The sequence below is a fragment of the Venturia canescens genome, chromosome 9, assembly GCF_019457755.1.
Source record: "Venturia canescens isolate UGA chromosome 9, ASM1945775v1, whole genome shotgun sequence".
NCBI lineage: Eukaryota > Metazoa > Arthropoda > Insecta > Hymenoptera > Ichneumonidae > Venturia > Venturia canescens.
This window is the reverse complement of record NC_057429.1, coordinates 4,866,315-4,894,146: the sequence shown is the minus strand read 5'-3', so window position 1 is coordinate 4,894,146 and position 27,832 is coordinate 4,866,315. Positions and strand designations below refer to the sequence as shown.

Below are 27,832 nucleotides of genomic sequence, written 5' to 3'. Positions count from 1 at the left end.
TGCACATCAATAACAATATACATGATGCCGTCTTTTTTATTTGACCGTCACTCTTTGAATGCTCAGGGAAAACTGAGGGTGCTTCTCTCTCTCGCTCATCAACCGCTGAAATCTACGATGACCTGTCTGGATGAGTCAATCTCAAGCACATTATCATATTCAGCGTACACAATACAGTTAATCGTTGTAGGTAAAGACCCCGCGAAGCGTACTTCTATCCTCACGCTGCCATGCCTCACCAGATTCCAGTGGGTGCTGCTATTAGCAGAGAGATCGGGTGTCAGATCAAACGCGAAAAGGCAATGGCCGTATGGGTAGTTCAAACGCGAGATACAATTACCGTCGTTGAGAAAGTGAATACCCGAGCTAGAAAATAACGTGTGATATGCATCCACATACATATTACTATCTGTGAAGTCTGTCTGCAGGGGTTTTGACGGTATCTATTGGTCGTCTACATATAAAGAAAGATAATTGATCGAGTAGTGGTGAAAATTGAACAGATTTTTGCCATAATCACCGTTGAAAGCCTTATTATCGACAAAACCAATTATTATACGTTTTGGTAGTTGGCCCAGTATGACGTTATCAAGACTATCGCCGTGTATTCCGGCGTGCATTGATATAGCTTTAACCTCGACACGCGTCAGCGGATATTTTGCTGTGGATTTAGACAGAGCTCTCGCATGAGACAGGAGTATACCGGGCGCTATCTTAACGCGTCGCACGATTAGCGATGCTTTTGTAATGCGGATTTTACAGTTTTTCAAATCAGTCATGAGACAGAAAGCGCTATTGTTCTGCACGAGTCGCAAACGCATCTCAACACCGTTCAGCAAAAACCTTTCCTGATTGAAGATATCGCAATGCAGATGTCCAAGAAGATCGATCGTTCTATCCTTGCCTAATGCATCCCGTCTCTCTACAAGGCCTTTGTTACCATCGCCCTTATCATCCATTGCTCCCTCTGTATCGCTATACCATAAAGCGCTCGTAAGATGCGAGGTCTTCGCGGCGTACGCGTAGTTCAACAGAGTTTCAATATAAGCTCTATAAGCATAAGCATTGTTAGGAGGAGACACAAGTTTTTGATTCAAAAATACATCGATCTGGCTGAACATTGAGTGTAGGAGATTATTGACAGGTCCTACATCGGGTGATACGCCCTCTAACCCCCCTGTCTTTTTATAATCTGGGGCATCTATCTTAACGCGTATACTTAGCATTGTATGCGCGAGATCAATGTACTCATCCCCCTGGCCTGGGACGACAAATTCTATCGGTGAATCATCCGTCAGCGATGAGATTGGTTTGTAGTATACAGAGTGTGTCCCCTCGATCGTTGTCTGGGTTGGCGGTAATGAAAATAATTCAAGCTCCGACTTAAGACACTCGCACGAGTGCGCGTGTAGGAACGCCATTTTTCAGAGCGCAGTTTAAGCAAAAATATCCGTCACTGTTCTTGGTTTCTTGTTACGTCTCGTGACGCGTGGTTTAGCCGATGATCTTCTACCTCTCACACCCTTCTTCCTCTTCTTAACACACTTCGTTCTTGCACCACCGCCGCTTGAACGTTTTCGCGATTTCACCGCCTTTCTTTTCACAGAGTTGCGCCGTGATACGCTCCCCGCAGCAGAATGCACCAGTTTATTAATTTTGCTGCCTTTATAGCCGGAGCCCTTTATGAGCGATGTAATTTTTTCCTCAGCTTTACGCCTCAGGTTTTGCCCTGATTCGCGCAGGCGCGTTTGAAACGCTTCTCTCGGTTGTACACCGGAGTTAACGACATCAGAGGCCATGTTAATCCCCGAGCGAAGCGCCTCTCTACCAACAGTCCGAGCCCCCTGTTTCAAGAGAGGTATGATACGTCGAAAGAGACCCCCTAAAAAACTTCCAATACCATGACCTCGCTGGTTTGGTGAGCCGATATACACATGGCTGATACCGCCATAGCCTGTTCGAGCCCCGCTCCCCGTTTGCATCTCGAAGTACTCGTCATAGTAATCCATTGTAGATACACCCAGGTCAGTCTATACGTTTGAACTGTAGCGTCACCGTCAGCGTCCCGTGCTCGAATGGTATTGGCTCGCCAAACTCATCCCTTATATCAATGGTTATTGTTTGAAAACTAGTATGTAGTAAGGGAATATAACGCGGTGGCGAGAAGCTTTTTATCCTCACAGATCCGTAATTATGGGCATCGGCGGTAGCAACAGGCACAACACGTAGCAATGGTGTGCGAACATCACCGGTAATATAGGGCTCGCAGATATCGGTATAAACGTACATCATGTTGGGGGTCCCGTTGGCTAAATTGGCAGGCCTCTGAGCAGTGTATCCTCCACGGGGTACTACTACGCCTCCGGTTTCGGTGAACCCTAAAACCTTGCTCAGTACGTCGGAGAAAAAAAAGGTATGCTCCAGGTTCTTACAGGATTCGCAGACGCGCTTCACCGTCACATACCCGTTGCGGGCGTACTTGAATTTCAAATGGCCCGTGACATAAGGTATTTCGTTAATAGCCTCGAGCAATGTCCCTATGCTGTGGTATACACCGGGTGGCACACAGGCGTTATCTTCCTTAAAAGCAAAAGCCGTTGAAACACCGGTCGCCAACTCGCGCTCGACAGGCACGTACTTCACCGGGGTACCAGCCGGCTGCCTCGTTGTCACACTCAGGAGGTTTCGCGCGCCCTCGACAGGTACGTACTTCGTTGAGATACCAACCGCCTGCTCCGTTGTCATATTCAGAAAGTTTCGTTTGCCGTCGGTAGGCACGTGTAAAATGGTTGCGGGTATATGGATCTCAGCTAATGAAACAGCCCAACTACCGTGAAGAGACATACGCTGCGGTAGATGTGTGGTATACCGTCTTGTTACATTATCGGGATAATAATCCATACTACTATTACTAGGCAAAACCATGTAAAACTCGTCTTTCATTTTAACGCCCGCTGTTTAACCTGCTTTGTTTGCACTCTCGATAGCTCGGGCTCATAAAATATACCATCAATATCCTCGTCGTGGAGATCGCGCAGGAAGTATACCGCAGGGCAAATGCCGGACGACACACGGTGAATCTTGAACGGCTCGCTACTCCAGCCACCTTCGTAACCTTTTGCAAAGGCCGCCTTCGCGCTACTGATACGCACAATGTCACCCACCTTATATTTAGGGAGACAATGCTCTGGTCTTTTGTATCGCTGTATCAGGTTATTCCGAGCCTTAGCGGCTGTAGCAAACGTCACTGAGACGGGCTTCATTTTTATAGCGCTATGCGTAGAGTTGTTGTATGCTGAAACAATGCTCTGTAGAACGTCGAGGTAGCGTTTTTGCCGGGAATACGTGAAATAGCGCCACATTCTCTCCTTCAGCGTTCTATTGAATCTCTCGACAATAGCCGCTTTGATATCGGGGTTTCTCGCAATGCGAAACCGTATGTCTTTTTTCTTTAGGAGATCCTGAAATGCAGCACCTACGAATTCTTTACCTCTATCCGTCTGCAGATAAACGGGTGATCGACCGTTGCTATTTTTCTTAGACAAGATGAGATTAAACGCTTTAGCCACAGATGCGGCAGATTTGTCGCGTAGAGGTTGAACCCATGCGAATTTACTGAGAGTGTCTATCACAACGAGTAGATAAATATAGCCGTCGTTATAATCTTTAATTGAGCGAAGATCTACCAGATCAGCTTCCCAAAAATCATCAATGTTCCGTACGTTATAAAAACGTCGCGGAAAGTGCTGTCGCACGGGTTTGTGTTTCGTGTAAGCATCCTGTCCCTCAAGCCACTGCAGCGTCTTTGTTCTGGATACTTTTTTCTGACGTGCCAGACGTAGCAGTTTAGCAGCACCTGAAAACGATGCTTCATGGGATGGATTAAAATACACTTTTTCCAACGGTTTCATATTTATAATTTGAGGTTAGCCCAGATTACATGTCTTTTCTTATGATATTTATTAGGATAACCGTTGCCGCTCTGCCCTGCGTTATCTGATTTGCTATCGCGGCCGCTGAAGAACGGCGACTGACTCGTCGCACCTGTACTGTCGCTGTTTGTACTGCTGTTGCTGCTCTCCTCGAGCTGCGACGGTCGTAGCGTTGAATTGGCCCGTGTCTCCTGCCACAACGCGTCATTGCCGATGAACTCCCGCGGTGTCTGTATTGCTCTCAGAAATTTAGCGAAAGCACCACGCCCCGCCGGTTTAGATATTTTTCTAGCTCTCATGGCGTCGTTCACAAGATCAACAATATTCGAGCCCTGAATCGGGCTACCCTCAATCGATACGACTCCTCCGGAATCCCAAGAAAAATTGCTGCGTGGCGCGTCATGTAAACGGCGGAGCAGCAACTTCGCTTTAGTGCGATATTTGGCTGGTATGCTTTCAATTATGACGGAGTCGTTCATGCCGTTACGAGTTTCTCCTTTTTCACTTTTATCATAATTAGGCGTCGTTGCATGGTCGTTCTTCATAAGATCGCTGTGTTGCCGAGCTCTCTCGTCATCAGAAAAATGGAGATAACGCTGTAGCACAACCAGGTACGCTGTCCATTTTTCCCTCTCATTCTTGTAGGTATTAGAGTTCAAAATTTCATTCATCTCCGCGTCCAGTCTGGATAATACGGTATCAGTAGATTGTGGCGATTGTGCCGAGGCGTTCCAGCCGGCCGTTGGCTGTCTCTGGTTTTGCATGCCCAGCTGTGCCACATGCTCCTCAGGGATAAGAGCCATTTTTCTCGCGTGCTCCATCATCCCCGTCCGCCAATCAGGCTCGATAGAACAGTGCCTAGTATCGGTGCTAGTAGGAGCGGTAGAAACCCGCCGCTCTGGATAACAAAACGTTTTTTACTTTTCCAGCAGCCTTTTTTCGCGGCTAAACGACGGAGAGCGGGAGCGTGTCGTCGTAGCTTTTTTAGCTGATCAGCCTTCAATGGAACGTTACCGCAAAGAACGTTCAAGGCACACTCGCAGATACAGCGGACGATGCTTGGGTCCGCTTTACGCAGGACAGCCTCGCACTGCTCTTTATTGAGATACTGAAGAGCCCGTAGTATCGTCACGTGCTTTTTACAGAGCGGTGCACCGTTTCGCTCCATTACGCGTGTCAAACTGTCTAACCTCTCGACGTATCACCCCTTTTAGCCGATTTTTTCGACCTATAGGGATGGGGGGTAGCGGTGCCTTTAAGAATATACCACACGCATAGACCAATACAATAATAAGGGTGGGAGGTGTTTCCACAGGTGTTGGGTCCTTGCGTTATCTTGTTAGCTCGCTGAAGTGCGCTCAAAACGATCATGCATTTATCACAGTGCGATAGCCCTTTGGGCGCCATTACATGCGCTGAACTGGTAATTCACCAGCATTGCATCCGCTTTTAAACTTTTTCCGCGGTACGTAGACAAAATGATGGGGGTCGTCGGGAAAAATACAGGTACGGAATCTACAGTTGTCAGGCGTCGATTGTTTCAGGTCGAGTAGCAAATAACCGTGCGGCTTGGCTGTTGCGTCGTGGTATGCCTCCTGTAGGAAACGCGGGTTTTCAGGATACACCTGTCGCGCGAGATGCTGAATTTGAGCACGATCACGGGGATTTTTGAAAATCACTATATAGTTGGCATTCAGCGAGATATCTCGCTGGCCGTGTCCTTGATGGAATAAGTTCTGGGTAATAAAAATAACGCTCAGATTTTTATGATGACTGCCTTTGGTGAAAAGGTCCACAACATTGTTGTTAGACGCCTCGCGCATCAAATCATCGATTATGAGAAGTTTTGCGCGAGGGTCGTTAGCATAATCAGCACTCTGAGGTAGACCCTCGTGGAACTCTATTGATTCACCATACTCCGTGTACGCTGACTGCCACTCGGAGTAATAGAAAATGACTCTCTCAAACGGCTCACTGTTCATCCGTGAAATAAACTTTAAAAACTTTTTTACAAAGTACGTTTTACCGCAGCCTGTGGGACCACAGATCATTGAGGTCCAGGGATGCTTCCACCGTACATCCATCTGCGCGAATGACCACGTTTTCTGCGGAGCAGTATAATATAAAGAATTCTAGCAGTTGAAACATGTATAGAGCTTTTATTTTCCGGTAACAGTATAAATATTTTACAGTAATAACATAGATATTTTACAACGCTGCTTAACAATGTTTAAAGCGAGAGTTTTTATAAACGGTTATTTGTAGCCGTAAGGGAGCGAGCCGTATTCGCTATCACGTCTTCGCTTGACGCTCAGAGGCATGCACGATTTCTTTTCGGGTCGTGTGACAACCTTGTGGAACGGTGTACGACGTATTGAATCAAACTGTAGTACAACAGGATTTTCTCTCTCACCTATTATAAATGACCGTATTGATTCGTAATTTATCAGCGAGCTGTTTGCGTAATTCAGCGTTATGCCTTTAACCTTGCAAACCTCGCTTTCCGCGCCGCTCGGCGTATTAACTATGAAAGAATAAAATTTAGGGCCGCCTGAGATGAAAGACTTAATGTAACTGCCCTCGCCGTAGGAGCTTAGCTCGTCGGTTAAATCCCCTAGCAATTGACCCGTTGGCGGTTCATACTCTCCAGGCTCTTTTCTCGTGACATAAATAACGGAATCGGTGTCGCAGTACAGAGCACGCTTACCCAGCGGTTCGAGATAGGTGTAAAGTTTTAAACGGGCTTGGGCTGTGGTGTATGCAGCTATGACAGTATTTGCTATATTAGACGGTATTACAGCATCACTGGTTTTCGTATAATTAACATACAGCACCTGGTTGTTAACAGGTAGCATACCAGTGAACTCGTGCTCGGGGCTATTTAGCAGCTCCATAAGTTTTTCGCGTGTCGATACTATTTCTGTTTGCGGTAAATTTTCGCGTTGTCCAAATTTACCCCAAAAGGAGTTAAGACAAAGTTTGGCTACCGAGCGCAGCCCCGGGTTTTTCGCTACCGCACCCCGCTCCAGCTGAACCCCTTCGGCTGTCTTAAAAGCAGTTATATAACGCTCTTGGGCAGCCTCGTCATCTGCATAACCCTCGGGCCAACCGCTAGCCTCTTGTTTGATTTTAAGAAAAGTGTTTATGTACCCGGTGAAAAGGCCCCCCTTTTGTGTATCGCGGTTGTACTGCGTTATATTATACTGCCAAATCTCGCTCACGGTTAATATTTTATACCCGCACGCAATAGCTTTTCGCAATTCATCCACTACCCAAGTACCGCTAAACACACGCTCCGCGGGGTCTTCATGAGGACACGCGTCCTGGTTCATTGTTTCGCAGCAGCTACGACATAACCCGAATAACAGGCGCTGATGCATTCGCACCGGCAGCACCGGATGATAAAGATTTTGCGGTGGAAGCACTGTACATTTAACAAGGCCCTCGACGCGGGAAAGACTGATATTATTTTTGGGACCTGTCAGCGCCCTGCACTCGTCGCCAACGTATACCGTTGGATGGCCCACCGGATATTTGCCGTACTTGCAGATGTATGGGTACAAAGAGCAAACGTCAACATATCGTATCTGCTCCCCGTCTTTCACGTCGTACAGAGTGACCATGTTTTCCGTGCGCCCACCGAAAAAAGCATCGCGCGGATTGAGAGGCTCCGCTCGAACCAGAGGGTGATCACTCACAAAAGCGCTCATCTCTAAATCTGTTTTTATCATCCGGTCATACGCGCACTCCCAAATCTCGGTTAACGTGTAGCGGCTTGAGCGGATTCTCTGCGATATAGCGTTTGTTCTCTCGAGACGCTCGTTCAGTGTATCACCGTCGCCTTGTACACGGTCTCTGTTTACAGTGAAACAGCTCAAACACCCGTGCCAATAGCAACCGTGAAACTGTAACACGTGGGCTGAATCAGGTGTTTCGTAGTAACCGTCTACTAATAAATTTTGAGGCAATTTAAACTCGCGCGAGCGTCCTGCGTGAATGATACGACGATTTAAAGAATGCTCCATCCACACGAGCCAAGAGACCGCTTTTTTTGACTGATTGTGAGCCCATCTGTAACCGCCCGTAGGTATAATACCGATCGTGTTAGGTTTTAAAAAATTTTTTCGAAAGATTTGAAAGCAGGCGGACGCGATTGTTGTGTTTTCGCTAAACGGGCAAACGCGTCCGCTGTCCTTGAACATTTTCCGGAAAACCACACAGGCCTGTCTCAATATCGTAACGTCGTTTTTACAATAGGTTATGAGCTCGTTTGAAAAGTTAAATACATAAGAGGCATTCTTTAACTCGTTATACCATGCAAAAAAACGCTCGCGTTCCTCCGGGCGCATAGTGTCGGGAGAGTAATCGGCTGCAGGCGGCATCGGCCCAATATAATTTTGATTCTCGGGCCTATTGAACAGATGCGGAAAAGATCCTTTGGCGAGAGCAGTTTTTAGACCGAAAGATTTAGGCAGTGCACTCAGAGGCATGTGAAAGTAGTTCAAGCTGTCGAGAAACACGAGTTTGCTAACGCGCATTGTGATGATTTTAGTACCGTTCATTATTAAAGATGGGAGCTGCGTTTTTTTCTCCTCGATGAGGTAGCGCAGGATAAACTGGGCGTCGAAACCACCGGCGTTATGGGCTATTAAAAATACGTGAGAGAAGTTCGGCATACTCTGTATGGCTAACTCCACAAGTTGACACACAGGGTTCGTCCTAAATATAAACTCGTGATCCCCGCAATGCTCGCACGGCTCGTCTATAGAAACATTATCGCAGCACTTGGTGCAGACACGTTGAGCTACGCAAAGATTCGGTTCGTGAACGCGCGTTGTAGGATCACCTTTTACAGGGGTACACTGCTGCGTTTCAAAATCATAGAATATGAATATGTTCTCTTTCGGCCTCTCATCGACGCGAATAGGCCTCATATAGCACAGGCGATTATAGGGGTGCCGCGATTTACACGTTTTACAGAAACCCTCCCCGCACACATGCGTCTTTTTCTCTAAAGATCTTATCGCGCGAAAGCAGTTACGGCACCGCTGAAGAGACTCGCAAACAGTGTTTACCCTGTGTTTACGACGGATGGTAATGGCCCTGTGATTTTCTAAACATTGTTCCCCAAAAAAATCGCGGTTATATGTCTCGCATCTGATCGCGGCAGCTGCGCCCAGAGCGCAGGGCGGTGCTTGAAGGCAGCGAGGGCATTTCTTTTTTAAACATCTATGATCCCGACGAGAACGGGCGTTACAGATTGCGCAGAAGTTTAAACTGCCTACAGCACCACGCAGATTCAAGATAGGCTGGAAATGATGCAACCGCTCATAATACAGAATGCCGGACTGAATACAGAACGTATGCCGGACTGAGCCTACTGTATCCATAACCGTCTGTGTACCGTCAAACACCGGTCTTTCGCGTCGCCCCAAAGTCAAAAACTCGAAAACCACGATAGCTAACCCCTCGCGAGCCAAATAATTCTGGTATATAGCAATTTCGCGCATACCACAGCCAGCGGGCTGTATAACAACATTTGCGCTTCCCGTGAGCTCAAGCGCCGCCTCTTTTTGAAGCGACCCGTTAATCTGTCGTATACGCTGCCATCTAGAATGCAGAGCCCCCGAGCGTATCTCACCCCTTTCCGCGTACGCGCGTGCTGTTACTAACGAGCGCGGTAGACACAGATTGTCGGTATTTCGAATCGTTAAAATTGATTTTTTAGCAACGCCCTCGTGTGTCAAACCTTTTCGCCCCCTACCCTCCAAACCTTTAACGATACATACTTTTATATGGAAAGAATCATCAATATCCAGAGACGCTGCACTTTGAGCTATGTTTGTTATTAATTGCCAGATATCTACAAATGTATAGGCGCGGACAGGACGGAATAAAAACCAGACGGGGCCGTGCGCTAAGCAGCTCGCGGAGAACGAGATCCCTGCGTAGTCACCACCCTCACAGTGACTCGTGAGATGCGTCAGAAGATCGCGGAATGCTCCTTCAAGCCATGTTGTCACGTTTGCGCCAGCGTGAGGTTGGCGGATACGCAATGTTATCTCCCGACCACGTAGTTGAAAACGTTTGAAATAACGGGCTGTATCGTGCGTGATGATGATCCGCCCTCCCGGGGGTTGCACATCCCCGAAAGCCTCGTTCCCCTGTGTATTGTGTGTTCTTCCCCCGCCCGTTTGTATATCTGTAATCAAATAAAGGCGTGAGTTATAGAGTAGAGATCGCCGATAAAAAGGCATATTGTAACTTTAGTGTACCTCGTACTAATCGCGGTACGCCTATAACGAGATAGCTGACGAGTCAGCTGACGAGTACCCTGTGGTAAATATAATAAAGCCTTTTTAAACATATCCTGTATATACCGCAAGGGCTAGAGATAAAGAGAGAGAAAGCGCGCGAGTGAGGGAGAAAGAGAGAGAAGACGTTATTATTTCATTACCTGAATCACACTCCATCAGCTCTTGAAACCATAGGCCGAAGCGTCTAGCTTCTAATCGCTCCTCGTTTAGACGCTCCCCCTGCTCCTCCTCCTCCTCCTCCTCCTCCTGTCGAGCATCCATCGGATACACCCCCAGCTGATTCTCGGGCTGTACGAGGTCATCTTCCTGCTGACGATGGTGGTGATACGATGGACCCGCTATCGCTCCGTCGTCATCGTTTGCTCTGGCTTGCCGGTACACAGCTGTTTGGGTTATTTCATAATTTCTGTTTATTAACGCGGTTTATTTTTATTTTATTATCATTGTACGACTATGCTTACCCAGTATATCAGACCGATCGCTAAACATCAAGGAGGGGTTGAGAATAGTCGACGCCTCGTCGTCATCAGACTCGGGTTGCAGCGGTATCGGTTCGGCCGATGCTGCCGAGGTGCTCGCCCTAGGCTCTTCCTCAGCCTCATACTGCAGTTCTGAAAAAAATACCGCCCCAGTAGTTTTTATGTCTAAAAACGAAAATCGAGGATAATAACGTCAAAACAGAGCTGAATACGCACGGTAGAGGGCGGTTTGATGCTCTGCTTCCTCCACAGCTGTCGTCGCCTCAGCGAGAGCCTCTTCTTCTTCTTCGTCGCTCACCGCATCGTAAAACTGCCGATGGCCTATGGTGAAATCCTGCGGTATCGGCTCGGCCGGGGCTGCCGAGGTGCTCGCTCTAGGCTCTTCCCCTACCCCCTCCTCATGCAGCGGTTCTGAAAAAATACCACCCCCAGTAGTTTTTATGTCTAAAAACGAAAATCGGGGGTAATAACGCCAAAACAGAGTTGAATACGCACGGTAGAGGACGGCTTGACGCTCTAGATCCGTTTCCTCCGCAGCTCTCGTCGCCTCAGCGAGAGCCTCTTCTTCGTCACTCCCCGCATCGTAAAACTGCCGATAGCCTATGGTAAAAATAATTGCTGTATTGCTAACCGCCAACAACAGTGATTTATCGAGCTAATGGTACTTACATCTGATTTCATCGACAAGGCCTCTTACGCGGGGAGCTTCTAAAACACCGCGGCGCTGTAACTCCTCATACACAACACCCAGCACTCGTTGACCACTTAATATGCCTCTGTTATAGGCCACCACTAGAGCGCGTAAAGGGGCCCACCAGATCACGTATTTAAGTCTGTTCACGAGTCGATCACCCGATAAACGCAGCAGCTCGTAACACCATAGATCATTACACCGACGTCTCAGCTGAGCGCTATGCGGTTTTGTTAGACGTAAAAGACCCAAAATACAAGAACGCACTGATTCATCCAACATTGTAAGGGGTAATCGTTAAATACCGCTCTATATGACGGTTGAATCGCTACTGACATATCTCGAGCGAGAAGATAGGTGTGAATCATAATTAAAATGCTAGCGATATTTTTTTTTTCAAGACGGCAAAGGAGCAGTTGCTGAAGTTTTACAGTACTCTGCATGGTCCCCGGTGTTTGCGTGAAAAAGCACGCGCACGAGTGAGACAGCTTTGTTTATGCCTGTGCAAGCATATTTCCGAGCATATTGCTCCATCTCCTGTATAGCATCTTCTCCCGAAGACCGAGCTGTGTCTTTAGCCCCCGGAGATACGCCCTTCATAAGTGAATCGGTTGAATCCGCAAAAATAGCATATAATAAAGAATATATATCGGTGGGGTTTGTTTAGAGGTATCAAGAGGCTGCAGCCGTATGCGTCGTTTTGACAGCTCTGTATAAAGCATCGCGTCTCACGGGAGAGCGAGAGAGAGGTTTGCTCGCTAAAGGATCAGTGTGATGAGAGCGAGCGAGACGGTATATGGTATCACTGCTGCAGCTTTGAAGCACTGTGCGTCTACATCTAGCGAAAGAGCGAGTGAGAGAATGCACGGTGTCGCGAGTGTGAGCGAGAGGGCATATGCTGTTGCTGCTGCTCTCGCGCTCGTGCGCTTCACAAGAGAGAGAGTGAGCGAGAAAATGTATCATGTCTCCAGGTGTGGGCGAGAGGCTGTGCTCTATCCTCGTTACAGCTCTGGAGCGCTCGGCCGATGCACGTGCAATTCTGATGACGCTGCACGACGGCGTCGCGAGAGCGCAGGGCCTCGCATCTCATGAGAGAGCGAGCGAGAGGCTTTATCACGACACGGGTGCGAGCGAGATAGCATGCGCTATCATTGCGACGACTCTCAAATGTTCGAGTATTGTGCCTCACGAGAGAGAAAGAGGATGTAGCATGACGTTGGAGCGAGGGAGACGGTATACGCCATCGTTGCTGGCTGTTGCTTAAAGAACCAGCGCGATGCTATGACTTAAGGTCAATGCTACGATGACGTACTCCCCCGCCTGCTTAGAGGCTGTGCACTGTGAGCGCGAGGTACCGTATCTCGAGAGAGAGAGCGAGCGAGAGCGTATACGTTGACGCGTATGCTAGCACGAGAGCGAGTAAGAGGGTGTACGCCGTCGAGATTGCAGCCGCGTGCAGTTTTGATGAAGCAGCGAATACCTCAAGCTCTCGCGAGGCATCGCGCCTCGCGAACGGTCTTATCTAAGCGCGAGAGTGAGCGAGAGGGCATGTGTGATTCCTTTGCCCCGTATACGAGGATGACTGCATCGGGCCGAAGTGTCAGCTGTTTTACACCCCTCCTGTCCTTCTATTGCCCCTGCAATGATGTGCTCACCATAAGCACGTATTTGCATGAACGTCTTAGCCGTCAGTCTTCAACCGAACCGTGCGCGAGTATCTCGTCCCGGCCTCGTTTATATACCGCTCCTCTACAAGTTTTTCTTTTTTTTATTTTTTTCGCCAAAATTGTATCCGCGCTACCGGGATTATGAGTTTTTGTGCCACTCATTTACGTGCCGCGTCATCGGTTCTTGAGCGTCGCGTCCCTATACATCCGTACCGACGCTCTTGAACAATTGTACCTCCACGTGGTAAATTTAATGCACAGTGAATTTATAGACAGGAGGTTGGGCCGGCCCATCCAACGCGAGGAGGCAACGCCGGGTGTGTGCTGTGTGGTGGTATTGCGGGGCTCGCGTATTGCGTACCGTGGGGAGATCGTGTACCGTGATAGCGGTGACTTTGTCGAGGTGCATCTGGTGGATCATGGTGACAGTGAGTTTTACGAGCAAAACTGCCTGTACCACCCGTCAGCGGCATTAGAGGCGATACCGGCGCTCGTGCTAGAGTGCTCCCTCCGCAGCGTCGCCTACTTAGAGGCCTTCCATTATCCGGCCCATGAGATGGAAGCGCTGTGCGAAGGGCCTCTTACGGCTAGGGCCATGAGCCCTCCTACACGCCACCCCCTGAGCATCCAGCTGTTTGACGAGGACGGCCGGGAGCTCGGGGGTGTTCTCGTGGACGAGTTACCGGACGGCTATCGCGGCTACGACGAGGGGGCTGAAGACGAGCTCGTCGGCGTTGCTACAGCCCCTGACGACCCTGAGGAGTAGTGTGTGTGCGTGCGTGCGTGCGCGCGCGCGCGCGCGTGTGTGTGTGTGTGTGTGTGTGCGTGCGTGCGTGCGTGCGTGCGTGCGTGCGTGCGTGTGTGTGTGTGTGCGTGCGTGCGTGCGTGCGTGCGTGCGTGTGCGTGTGTGTGTGTGTGTGTGTGTGTGTGTGTGTGTGTGTGTGTGTGTGTGTGTGTGTGTGTGTGTGTGTGTGTGTGTGTGTGTGTGTGTGTGTGTGTGTGTGTGTGTGTGTGTGTGTGTGTGTGTGTGTGTGTGTGTGTGTGTGTGTGTGTGTGTGTGTGTGTGTGTGTGTGTGTGTGTGTGTGCCAGCGCCGTGAGTCTGGATCGGGGCGAGAGAGAGAGGCACGTCACCCTGGTAAGTTTCTCGATATATATTTTTTATTTTTAATTTTTTTCTTTTTAATTTTTATTTTTTTATTTTTATTTTCTGCTTTTTTTATCCATTTTAAAAATAAAATTAATATAGAGAGAGAGAGAGAGATTTTTTACTTTATATTTTTTCAGAAATATAAAATAAAAATATATATATATATATATACCTGAAAAAACGATGGTGCACTATGGCGACACGCTCATCCCCCCTCCGCACACCCGCAAACCTCTCGCCCACAACGCCGGCCGCTCGGCCTAGTGGGGGAAAGGAGTGGGGATAGGAGTGGGGGTCGCCATAGTGCACCACCTACTACTGATAATATAAAGAGAGAAATCTCAGAACTTCATGATGATATGAAGCTTTTACGAGATCATCTAATGATAAGTCAGTGAAAAGTCCTCCAGACTCTTATCTTCAGCAATTAATGAGGACCGTGAGGGAGAAGAAAAAAAAATGAGTGAAAAGAAGCTTGCGGTGGTTGAAGAACTGCATAAGCCAGCTCGGCGGAATTATCCACGTCGACATGTGGATATACGTGGCCTGGATGAGACTTGGCAAGCTGATCTTGTAGATATGTCTGCATATGCACAACACAACTCCAAGTATAAATTTCTCCTCACCGTCATCGATATATTCTCCAAATTCGCCTGGGCTGCACCGTTGAAGAGTAAAAGTGGAAAAGATGTGAGTGCTGCAATGGAGACGATTCTCAGCAAAGGACGCATACCGAAAAATCTTCACGTCGATCGAGGAAAAGAATTTTATAATACGAACTTTAAGGCTCTGATGAAAAAGTATAATATACACTTGTATTCTACATTTAGCAACTTGAAAGCATCAATTTGTGAGCGCTTCAATCGTACACTTAAGAATAAAATGTGGATTCAATTTAGTTTTCGCGGAAACTGGAAATGCATCGATATTCTTGATATGTTAATTACAAAATATAATAATACAATACATCATACGATTAGAATGAAACCGAAAGATGTTGACGCAACGAATGAGAAACAACTATTGCGAAATGTTTTCAATCAAACTGCAGTGGGAAAGAAGCGAGCTAAATTAAAAATTGGAGATAAAGTGCGTATAAGTAAATTTAAGAATGTATTTGAGAAAGGTTATACTCCAAACTGGACAACGGAAATTTTCACAATATATCAAGTGAGAAAAACCAATCCAGTCACATATAATATAAAAGATTATCAAGAGGAGCCTATTGCAGGCAGTTTCTACGAACAAGAGCTACTTCCTGTTAAATATCCCGATATATATCTTGTAGAAAAAGTATTGAATAAACGTGGTAGTCAGTTGCTTGTTAAATGGTTAGGTTTTGATGACGCGCACAATAGTTGGATAAATAAGGATGATTTGTAAAAATGAAAAAATAAAAAAAATGTGAAAAAAAGGACTTGCTGATTTTTTTTTCTTTCTATAGCATACCCCTCCAATTCTCGAGACTCGTATGGTCAAGCCTTATATTGTAGAGGTCTGAGTTTAGAAAAGCAGGTAGAATGAAAAAAGGGACTTGTAGACCTGGTTCTTTTTATTCGACACAAAAATGTACAATATTGAACAAAAATATTCTCTCTCTCTCACGCTTACATTCATATTTACATTTCAACTATATCAAATTTTTGACAGATCTTAAATCTGCATCTCTTCTTCGGAAATGTTTGAGTACATGGGGATCTCGTAGTGACCCCACGGCAATGTCTCCACCGTCCCCGGTATAATATAACGCTTGTCATCATGTGGGCTCAGGGCAATTTTTGTTTCTGAGATGGTATATACCTGATGTAATGTTGAACGAATTGCTGATTGGCAACGTGTCACTTCAGTCTCTTCGTTCAAACATTTTACAAAATCGTCAAAGTTTATTGTTTTCGCAACAACATTGCTCTTCACACCCTTAACCTTCTTTACATTTTTTTTACCCTCGACACGCGTGGCATACATTTTTTACCTGAGTCCCACAAACTCCGTCATAATGGATCCATTATTCTCGTCCTTCATGAGACCCGGAACCTTTTTATTGACAAGCGGAATATGGTAAGCATTGTCAATGGGATAGTCACTCGTATCAAATTTGGAGATATTTTCTCGCATATCTCGATAAACGTCATCACACTCAATTTCATATATCAAACTATCTGTATCTGTATACATTACTGGACATTTATCCCCATACTTTGGAGTCATAAACTCATGATGAAACGTATACAACCATGTTTTCGATATATCGAGAATTGACATGCCTACGTATATTGGTTTGTCAAATTTCACCTCAAGCTTACGCAATTCAACGGCTATCAAGTCTTCAGCAAAGATACTGCGACTGTGGAAATTCGGTTTTGCAATCATCGCTTCCGCTCCAGATCTACCATCCCACTCTGTTAACAATGAAAAATTTTTACGTTCGCGCACATCTTCCATCTTTTTACCGAAAACTGCATTATTCATTAGTTTATACATATTTTTGTCAAAATCATTCGTTGCACGCGTTCGCAATTGTGTGTTCAGATCAATGCAGCCTGCCAGCCATGGTGCTTCAGCAAATTGCAATATCCTATGTATTTTCTTAAGTATGAGCCCATGACTCAGACAGTGTTTTAGAGTTAGGTAATGGATAACATAACGCTCTTTATCGAAAACGGTTGCAAGTAACTTTTCTTGTTTCTTACCCGGTGGTTTTCCATGTTCAGGACAAAAAGGCAAGTCTTTGTGTTTGTCATGCAAGTGCGCCGGATACTCCAAATCAACTTCAAGTATATAACCTTTTGTCGGATCTGGAGAGTTTATATCAAAGTTCGAGATGTCTTCGAGAAACTCAAAATCTCGATACGGTAATGGCGTTTTCATTGCACTTCCATACAGATTATTTACATCATAGTACATAAGGTATGTGGAAGCTTGTGATGGATCTGTCACGTCTCGCGTGCCACGTTAATACGCGAGTCCGAAGGCCGTACCCGAGTGGACGAGCGAAACCGCTGATACGCCGAAAATCCCTGTCACGACGATCGCTTTCGAGCTATCGTCGCCGTGGCGAGGATTTTCATAAAGTAGTTCCGATTGCTCGCTACAGACTCTCGGTCGTCCACTTGGATAACTCCGTAATTCAGCAAGCTCGCGGCGGGGTAGTAAACCCTGGTAAAATAGTACAGGTGAACCGCACAGAGGACATAAGTCTGGGTTCCGTCAACAAGCGCGAAGTGAACAACACAGTGCCCCTTGATTCACGAACGTTTCTTAAATTAGTTTCTTTTGCCTTCTTAAAATATTTGTTCGAAGTGTGTGTGAGTGTGTTTAGGAGTGTCGGCGGAAGGATTGTTTCCGCCAGTAATCGTAAGTCGAATTCACCATTGTAACTTTCACCATTGTAACTCAAAATTGTAACTTGAACCATTCTCTTTTCGTCAATCAATTATAATTTAATTCTCGTTCCAAAATTGTGTCTCTGCGTTTTATTCCAATCCTTGAGCGATCCCGTCAATCTTCTCCGGGGCCCGTATGGGACCAAATAGGCGTATTAAACATTCCTTTGACTCTGCTAAAACTTATTCTGGTCGTCAATTAATTATCAACATCATTAAGTATATTGGAGAAATCCTGCAGCTTCTCTGCAGGTTGGTGGCAGCGCAACTACCCTTTTCTTACAACAAATTCCTTTATTCTCAAATGGCCTTTCCCATTGTTCGTCCCCTCTGGACGTAACAATCGAAAGATTCCATGTACTTGTTATTTGCACGTGCATATCTCCTCGAACATTGACTTAAACCCCCGCGTATACCTCTCTCAATAAACAATACCATATCAATGTCGGTGAGTAGTTCAAATTTTATTCCAGTAAATTTAAGCATAGCATCCCAGGTGTACCCCGGGAGAGTGAAATAATATGCTGGGTCAAGCCCATAACTTTGTTGAGAACTAACTCGGAAATTTTCAAAAATGTCTGCCAGTAAAAGGACATCCGTTTTCAAATAAAGATCGCTATATTCCCCCAGCGTTTGAATTGAAAATCGCTCCCAAACTGTTTGTGCATGTTGATATTCACTTTCAGAAATTGTTGTGTCTGCTAAAGAACTGTAAAAAGCATCCCGAGGTGGAAGCTCTGTATCATTTAATTTTTCAAAACAGTCGATGTATTCATACGGGAAGACTCCTTTTCTCGTCAAAAGAGTGAAATCATCGTGTGAAATATTTGAAAATTGTAATTTTAAAACTTTAAGTTGGTCAATCAATAGGAGCGATGCTAATTTATCAAGACTCGAACTCATAAATTTGAATGAATCAATGAAACGGAGTCTTATCTGTTTCCTATAGTCATGTGACGATGATTTAACTGTTTTTGAAAAAGAAATGTATTTTTCTTTTGTTAAAGGGAGTAAATCGATTTTCCCCTCAAACGCTGTGGCCACCTCCTTTATTATGAAATGCGCGTCGTAGCCCGATAGATTGTGAAAAACAATTGGAATGAAAAATGAAGTTTTGTAATTTAAATTGCAATTGCCATGAGCCGGACCTCGAAACTGCCCCGTTAGATGGCAATGATCGCGTACACGTTGTTCTTTCTCAACAAAGGGTTTTTCACAAATATGACAATTTACGTCCTCTCGAAATTTTTTCCATTCCGCTGGCGATAATTCCTTCATCGGGACATTCGTTAGTAAAATTTTTTCCACGCGGAGTGCCAATTCTTTCAACTGTTCAACGAACCACCCATTACAATCTTCACTACGACGTGAATAATATCCCGATAATGATGAGTCGTATGAACAGCTAACGTAAAAGCCTATACTAAAAACTTTATGATGGTGCTGCCTATTCATCTCTTTTTCTCTCTCACCAGTCTTCTCTAATACGCACTCCAGGTCAGCATAAACGATGAATGGTAGGCGCTCCTTCCGATTATGGTTTGTGAATTCCAACCATTTATCGTTTTCCGCCGGTAATCGTATAGCACAATCATTCATCTTGCCACAATCCACCTCATGAGCTCGTAGCTTGCTCTCCATTGAAAAATACTGCAAACACCTGTAAAATGATCATGAATATATTTTTGAGGATGGGGGGGGGGGAAATGTTGCACATATGAGTATAGAAATTCACTTACCGATCACAAATATATTTTTTATGATTCTTGCTGCTCAGTTGGCTGCTCACTAAGCGGGATAGATCTTTAATCATTGTAAAGTGGCCAATTCTGTCCCCTTCCTCGTTTTCAATGTACAACAAATTGACGTGTCTCCCTCTTTTCCACTTGGTAATGTAAAGAGGTGCAATACCACTTTTCGTTATACCATACACATTTATCGAGACATCGTTCAATTGTTCAAATTTTTTAATTTGATTCAGTGTCATCGGAAAGTCAATGTCCTGAAGATTCAGAATCGTCGAGTAGTGGGGATACGAACTTTGACGATCAGCATGCTGTTCAGCTGGGTGGAGAGCGGCAACCACAGCCCATGCAAAACATCCGTTGTCATTTGATTTAACGTTGACAACGGCTCTCTTCAACATTATTTTTCGCCGCAATCGAATGTGACATCCCGCACACATCGGATTATATTTATTAATATTTACAGTGAGATTGGTGATTGAAACCAATGTCCATCCACTATCACATTCTTGAAACTCATCGAGTGATGCCAAAGTGGGCTCCATCACTCGCTCTTCATACCACTCTTTTACATTCGACGTTTGAAAAAGTTCCACATTAGCCGTATTGATACTTTTATGAGCACGCTGATCACCCGTAGCAAAATCGGCATTGAACTCCGTATTAACTTTAATGCTATTAAATTTTACTATACAGTCTTTCACTCGCTTTTCAACCAATTCGTATGCATCCTTCAAGAACTGGCGTGGTACAATGTAATTTCGATTGATTACGGCGCCAGTCACTACGCGATTTGCGAACGCCGAATAAATTTCTTTCCAGACTAATCCTCGATCGTTTAGTCCTGCGCCGGTATGTTGAAACTGTGAACGTGTGACTTCCAGTAACCCTTGCAAGCGTATTATTCTCGCAGTTACAGAGTGCTGATGTCCCGTGCTCAATTGAGGGCATTTATTCGGTGAAACTTGCTCTTCCAACGATTCAATAAATTCGAGACATTGTTTTTCCCAATAATTATATTCTTCCACCGACTTTATGGAAGCTACTTGAGTAGTAAGGCTATACCAGTTCTAACCCATGGGGCTCTCAGGGGGGAGCGGGGACGAGGGAGCGCGGGGACCGTTGCGGGGCTGCACGTGGAGGGGGAAGGTTCTCGGGGGTGCGGCGGCACTTTGAAGAGACAAAAGATTTTTTTTGTCGGACTGATTTATGTTTCCGCTATCAGATTGCATCGGACGGAATTTTGAAAGGACTCTTTCCAAAGATGATCTCAATTACCGTGACCAAAGATGTTTGCATGTTATACTAATTTATGTGTCCTGTGTATTCCTGAGGTGACGCAAGTTCAAACGAGATTTCTTTTTTCAAAATCATGAGGCTCTCAGGGGGGTGCGGGGACCGTTGCGGGGGTGTGGAGAGGGAAGGTTCTCGGGGTGCGTAGAGGGAGGAGTGGGGATGCAGCGGCCCTGTTTGCGGCATTGCATAGACAAAGAATATTTCCAGGAAAAAAAGAATTCGCAGACGCTCCCTCCAATGACATATTTATGTTTCCTGCGGAGTTTAGAGAAAAGTCAGTTGAGAAGAAAAGTGCTCTCAATTATTGGAATCCGTGACGAAGGAGACGAGAGAATTATGTGTCCTGTGTTACATATTTTTACATTCCTGAGATGACAATGAGATTTCTTTTGAAAATGCACCTGCTCATCCCCCCCCCCCCCTCCTCCCAAATTTTGGCTTGAAAGTTGTTTAGAAGAATGTTTTCCGAGAAAAAACTATAAAAAATTTTCACATCGGCCTTACAGAGATGCACTCGCTCAATGACAGATTTATGTGTCCGGTGTTGCACATTTTTTAAACCTGCAGAGGCATTTCTCAAAAGGCGCAAGAAGGGATTTTTTGAAGTCAACCGCACTCCCCCCACTTTCCCGATTAGATCTTGGGAATGATTTCGAGTTTCCAAAAAATAAAAATCATTTCACAAGTTGAGCTCAAGATGGAAAGGTGCGCAAGTATGTATTCAATCCATCCGTTAAAAGAACATTGGATGCTGACCAAGAACGAACTCGAATCGATTCCTAAGGTTCTGCTCATAAAATATTATAGTAAATTCATTCCTTCATTATGGGAGCGATTACCTGAACATTTGCAAAGTGATAGTGAGGTTCAGTCTTATCAATATTGCCACGATCATTTTAATCCATCGTGGATGTCGACTCATGTTGATCATCTCGGACCACTACGTCGAGATTGTGAAAAGTGTCACATAATGGAACGACTTGTGAATATCTATACGACTCTACGCATAAAAAATCCCTGTGAAATGACATCGGAGGAACTCCAAATTATATCTCCTACCGTCTTTAAACAATGTTTTAGTGAATATACAGATATTCTGTGGGATCGTTTACCCGAATATTACAAATCCGATAGTGAGATTGCATTATTACGTCGTTGCGTTGAACATTGGAATGTATCATCGATGGACGATCATATTGACGGTCCGGCTCCGCAACGTCGAAATTGTGGGAAATGCTCTGAACGTGTTTGAACAAGTTTAGAATGCACGTGTTCATAACGTCGGCGGAATCAAAGAGATGACCCGTCTGAGCCTGTATAGAAAAAAAACCACCGGAGGAGACTGCATCGATTTTAATATAGATCACGTTTGAACTTGTTTGAAAATGTGTGGAAGGGGATGATCCAGTTTTGGGGTAGGGATAGATGGAAAAACTACAAATAGCAGAGTCCAGAAGAAAAAAGCATCACTTCACATCTTCGTAAAGTTGAGTCAAGACTTGCTCTTTAAAGAAAATTTCAAAAAACTACATCCATAATGGAGTTCTCCGCTATCAACAATATCATCGCAAAGTCAGAGTATCTCCCCGCCAAGAAGCTGAAAGAACTCCAAGTCAACGAGGAATATCTCGTCTCGGACGTGAGGACTGCAAACACCAAATGGGGAAAAAGATACGTCGCCGAAATCAGGAATGAATTCACCATATTCCTGCCACCGCGAGTTGTCAAGGCATTCGACCAGAATCCAGCGGTATTCGAGAAACTTCTGGAAACGGCTCATTGTGGACAACTTTACATGAAATATCTCGGTGGTGATTGGAACGCTATTGAGTTTTCTCAAAAAGATTTTTAATATTCTCAACGCAAAAATGTATATATCTGAATTACCGATGAAATGTATGTTGAAGAAGGAGGAGGAGGAGGAATATTGTATAAATAAAATTACACATATATGGAAAACATGTTTTTGTTTATTCAAAGATCCCTCTATTACATAATGCATGATATACCAGCTTTGCAAAGATTTTACATTCTTCGTTGCACAATTAAATTTCGATTCGTTGGTGTGGTGGTGGTGGTCGCAATTCGATGGATTTTTCGGCAATTTTTTCAACGATGGGCAGTCCAGAGTTTCCAAATCGACAATCTCCGTTGACAGATTCAAAAAGTTCGTCAGCCATAAAGACTTTTCGCAGCCTTTTACGAAGATGGTTTGAGCACCGCGTAAGATGGTTTGAATTATTCCTCTTGCAGCATCGTATGGTATAACGCCAAAATCCCATGATAAACCATGGAAATTACGTTCCAGCCATTTGTTTGTCGTTTTATACTTTGGCGGCAGAGAATCCCATGTATATGGTGGTGCGAAGAAAAGTGTGAGAGGTTCAGCATTTTTTACGTCCGCACGAATGATTGAAATTTCTTTGAGTATAAACTCATTGATAGGTCCTTTGAAGCCTTGTAGATCGATGACAAAATCCATGATGACTGTTGGCGGAAGAAGTTGATGGTACGGTTTTATACTAATTTTCTCACCCCACCACTCACAGGATTGTATTCAACGGTGCGATCGTGTAGAATGAGGCAGTATGCGCATGTTTGTGCTGGAATATTTGTGCTTGTTTCAAATTCGAGGCGCACATTAACAGGTCCAGACTTGAGAGAATCATTCTGCTTCGAGCAGTCAATCACAATGAGAGGTGCAAATTTGAGAAAATCCGCTTTTGTAAGCCATGGTTCGGCCTCCTTATTGTAGTACATCGGTTGAACGTTTGTATACATATCGTACAGTACTGCATACTGATTTTGTTTTATATTCAAATTCATATTACCATAAGGATAGCATTGTGAATTCAAGTATAATTTTACATCAGTAACGTTGCAATGATCAAAATTACTCGCATTTTGCCTCTTATTATTCTTTCGTCCTGTTTGGAATGCCAGGATCACATATCGAGGTTTTTCCAGCTGCGTTGATGTCTTGACTGATCACACGTATTTCGATTTCGCCGGTAACATTGAATATTCATATAATTCCCACGTACGAAAACTCATTGGAATTGGAGTATCTTTGGCGATGAATTTCAGCAATTGAATTTTCCGTTTATCTGCCACGGTGATGTATGGAACGAGCCATTCAATTTTTCATAGTGTAATTTTATAATCTTCAGTGGCTACTTGAGCTATTATTGCATTATCATCGGAACGTGATCTAGTCAAAATCAATTCGTGCTTTGCATTCACCACCATTTTGCGATAATCTTCAGCAAATCCCAGCAGCATGCTCAGTGGTATGCATACGTCAAAGTTGCCTGCTACGTCCACAATCGGTTTCGTCTCATCTACATCGACCCAACCAGTGTTCTCAAGCATTGCACTTTTCACCGACGAATGAGATGTATATCCTTTCATAAGAGATGTGATTCCCACATTCTTATTACGATCGATTTCAACGGCGTTAAGTTCATAACGCACTTCCTCAAATAAATGACAAATGGCATTGTTAACGAAAATTCGTTGCAGCTAACACTGTACCATCCGCCTTTGTCAGTTTGCCGCAAATGTGAATTGAACTTTTACTCGGTAGAATTGATAATTCTTGATGCTGGATTCAAATACGTATTTCATCACTATTGTTGTATGTTGATGATGCGTATGGTTGATGAGCATGAACCTCTAATGCTCTGCTGCCAATGTTCTGCTAGCGATGCACTGCTAGAGATGCTCTGCTGGAGATGCTCTGCTGTAAATTAGTGCAAATGCCTTGCTAGAGATACTCTGCTGCAAATACTCTGCTAGAGATGCTCTGCTGCAAATGCTCTGCTGGAGATGCTCTGCTAAAGATGCTCTGCTAGAAATGCTCTGCTGCAAATGCTCTGCTAGAGATGCTCTACTAGAAATGCTCTGCTGGAGATGCTCTGCTAAAGATGCTCTGCTAGAAATACTCTGCTAGAGATGCTCTGTTGCAAATGCTCTGCTAGAAATGCTCTGCTGGAGGTGCTCTGCTAAAGATGCTCTGCTAGAAATGCTCTGCTGGAGATGCTCTGCTAAAGATGCTCTGCTAGAGATGCTCTGCTGCAAATGCTCTGCTGGAGATGCTCTGCTAAAGATGCTCTGCTAGAAATGCTCTGCTAGAGATGCTCTGCTGCAGATGCTCTGCTAGAGATGCTCTGCTAGAAATGCTCTGCTGAAGATGCTCTGCTAAAGATGCTCTGCTAGAAATGCTCTACTGGAGATGCTGTGCTGGAGATGCTCTGCTAGAGATGCAAGCATCGAAAGTTCTCCATGAATCAGTATAACCATCTGAACTCGAAGAAACTAAGATTGAGAATAATAGCATTTTCATCTCTATATTGGTACGCACTCACAGCGCAGCATGCTGTCGCCATAAAAATTATCTTTTACTACAAATTATGACCGCTGAGTGGCGCAGAGCGTTGAGATTCTTCTCACATATGATACATTGTGTATTTGAGTATAAATTTTTGAAACTTTACTTGAAATTATTTCTGAATCGAAGTTGAATAAGATTGTATCTCCGCAATATTTGAATCGTATATTTAAACTTTGAACCAGCGTACTGAACATTGTGTTGCGAGTCAAATTTGACAGGCATCAACGATTGCACTATCAATGATCCAACACATGTATCTTAGCAAGTTACCAGAGTTTTTAATAATAAGTATCTAATAATTTAGTGTCAGTGTCATCGGTTATACGAACTTCTACCATTTTCATCTATAATTAAACTGAAGGTCCGTCAACAATCATGTGTGATACATGAAAACGTTGATGCAAAACTTGAAAAATGTCTGTTTGTCTACTACATGATCGTAAAACGACTTCAAGAATGGCTACTACTACTACTTCAAATTGTATTGATGCTGATATTAGAATACCACATGAGAAGTGGTTTGCTGTACGGCCTGAACCAAGAATATATGGAAAACGAAATTACTGGAAGCTACAAAATGGCTGGACAAATGTGATTGCTCACGAAATATCAACGCAGCTTAAGCTTCAGTGTATTTTCTCGTTCAAAAATAATAATGTTTACCAAAGTGCTGGAGCAAAACTCTTTTTAACGATTAAGGGGTTATGCCGTGAGTGTGGTGCTATAATTCACTGTGAATTGATGAAGAAGTCGAGAGACGATGATGACATTATTCTAAAATGTCATATTATGGACATTAAACTTCAAACTCATGCTAATTATTTTCTGAAAAATGAGAACTGTGATGAAGAAGTGTCTGCGGAAAATCGTTTCGAATTAACGATTAAACGAACTTACCTAAGTGAAGTTCAATCGTGATTGTATGAGCGCCTCTTCCGAAGAGATCAGAATGTAGTACCCCTTACTTCCATCAATGTCGCCACAAATTTTAAAGCAAAGATTTTCTCTCTTCACGGGTTGCATAGCAACCCACAGCCTGCGCTGATGTTTACTATCATTTTTTTAAAGTCCTGTTTGCTAAGCCGTAACTGAAATGAATTTGGGTATCTCATACGAGATTAATGGGTGGGTGGGACTGATCTCTTTGGAAGAGGCGCTCATACAATCACGATTGAACTTCACTTAGGTAAGTTCGTTTAATCGTTAATTGTATTTCGCGCCTCTTCCTTCAGAGATCAGAATGTAGTTTGTTTAAAGCAAGTTACGGCTAAGTAAAACATTTATTTTCAATTTTTTGAAATTTGAATAACAGTTCAATAACACAAAACGCAACCAAGCAAGAATATAGATATGTAATTATATATCGTGGGTTTTTTAATTTTTTTTTTTTATTTTCTGTTTCCAAGAACACCTTCAGCAAATTGAATTTCGTCTCGCAAAACCTCTCGATCATAAAATCGGCTGAAAGTCGCAGATTCCTGAGTCCAACCCGCCGTCTTTCGTATCAATTCAAGACTCACACCTGCCCTTTTGGCTGCTGACGTAGCAGCATGACGCGTACTATATGCCGTAAAAACATTGACATCTATACCGCTTTCTGATAATGTCTTTTTAATCCACCGTGATAATGTCTGCGATGTAACCGCCTTATGTGGTTTTTTGAAAGAAATAAATAAAGTCCAAATTGTGTTGCGTAATTCTTTCGTTCTATCTAAATAAACTTCGAGGGTCGAAGCCAAACATAGAGATTTATCTTCTATACAGAAAGGCAATCGCAATACCGGTTGCTTCTTATTGCAGGTCGAAGTTTTTATCCGGTCTGGAATTTTAATTTCGTAAGACTTCTCGTCAATCTTGCAGATATTACGAATATCTATTAATGAAAAAGTTTGTAATCGGTGACCCGTCATTAAAGCTAATAGTGTCACTAACTTCCTAGAAAGTTGCTCTAACGAAATGTCATTATTTGACCCCCAGCTTGAAAATAACCGTAATACTATTTTTGGGTTCCATGTGGAATCATAACGTGGTGCCGAAGGCCTTAATTTTGCGACTCCCTTAAAAAATCGTGACACCCTTTCGTCTTCTGCCAAGTTTTTCCCCAGGATAAGTGAGAGCGCCGACCGATAACAATTAAGTGACCCATAAGATGCGTTGTTTTCATATTGTTTTGAAAGAAATGATAAAACGTCCATTGGCGTGCCCCTTAACGGATTGACCCCGATGGATATACAAAAACGCCACCATTTCTTTAACCCACAATCATATTGTCGGATAGTTGCATCGGTTAAAGATGCTATGATAATGTCGATTGACTCTGGTGGAGTTTGTCTCATCATGAACGCTTCCCTGATAATATGCCGGCAACCATTGTAAGCTGATTCGACAATGGATGAGACTCCCTGTTGGTAGAATACAACAAATCAGCATTTGGTTTAAAAAAAACAAGATCACCAACAACTAAAGACGAGAAAAGAGGGAACCAAGGTTGCCCTTCCCAATACGGTATTACAACAATACCCTCTGCGCGATCCTGACAAATTTTCCTCAAAACTTTTGAAATGATCGCGAAAGGAGGAAATGCATAAAAGAACCATTCAGTCCATTCAATGGTAAATGCATCAATGGCGAATGACTCTGGGTCACGGCGCCATGAAATATATCGCTCGCATTTCGCATTGATTCGCGAAGCAAACAAATCAATTTCCAGTTTACCAAACCTCTTTACTATTTTCCGAAAAGCATAATCTGCAAGTTCGAATTCCGTTTCCGGTTGCAACT

General features: G+C 44.3%; 1 protein-coding gene and 1 long non-coding RNA gene across 4 annotated transcripts in view; one reads left to right on the top strand and one right to left on the bottom strand.

The window, feature by feature from the left end:
• inaD (inactivation no afterpotential D) overlaps positions 1 to 27,832 on the top strand; it is a 2,962,486-nt gene that overhangs the window by 2,506,253 nt on the left and 428,401 nt on the right. The window lies entirely within an intron of this gene.
• Positions 10,112 to 10,468, bottom strand: LOC122416429 (uncharacterized). The gene is made up of 3 exons (XR_006262107.1): positions 10,390 to 10,468; positions 10,208 to 10,266; positions 10,112 to 10,134 (listed from the first exon to the last, which is right to left on the bottom strand). It is a non-coding gene; the product is annotated as an uncharacterized lncRNA (long non-coding RNA).